At 11.8% G+C, this 221-nt stretch overlaps 1 protein-coding gene across 1 annotated transcript in view; it reads left to right on the forward strand.

Moving 5' to 3' along the window:
- LOC106883230 (apolipophorins) overlaps positions 1-221 on the forward strand; it is a 19,022-nt gene that overhangs the window by 15,216 nt on the left and 3,585 nt on the right. The window lies entirely within an intron of this gene.

The following is a 221-nucleotide window of genomic DNA, read 5'->3' on the forward strand; positions in this document are numbered from 1 at the left end:
TATATATATGTATGTATATATATATATATGTACGTATATATATGATATATATATGTATGTACGTATATATATGATATATACATATATGTATGTACGTATATATATGATATATATATATATGTATGTACGTATATATATGATATATATATATATGTGTGTATGTATATATATATATATATATATATATATATATATATATATATATATATATATATATATAT

Source organism: Octopus bimaculoides, chromosome 28 (genome assembly GCF_001194135.2).
Source record: "Octopus bimaculoides isolate UCB-OBI-ISO-001 chromosome 28, ASM119413v2, whole genome shotgun sequence".
Taxonomy (NCBI): domain Eukaryota; kingdom Metazoa; phylum Mollusca; class Cephalopoda; order Octopoda; family Octopodidae; genus Octopus; species Octopus bimaculoides.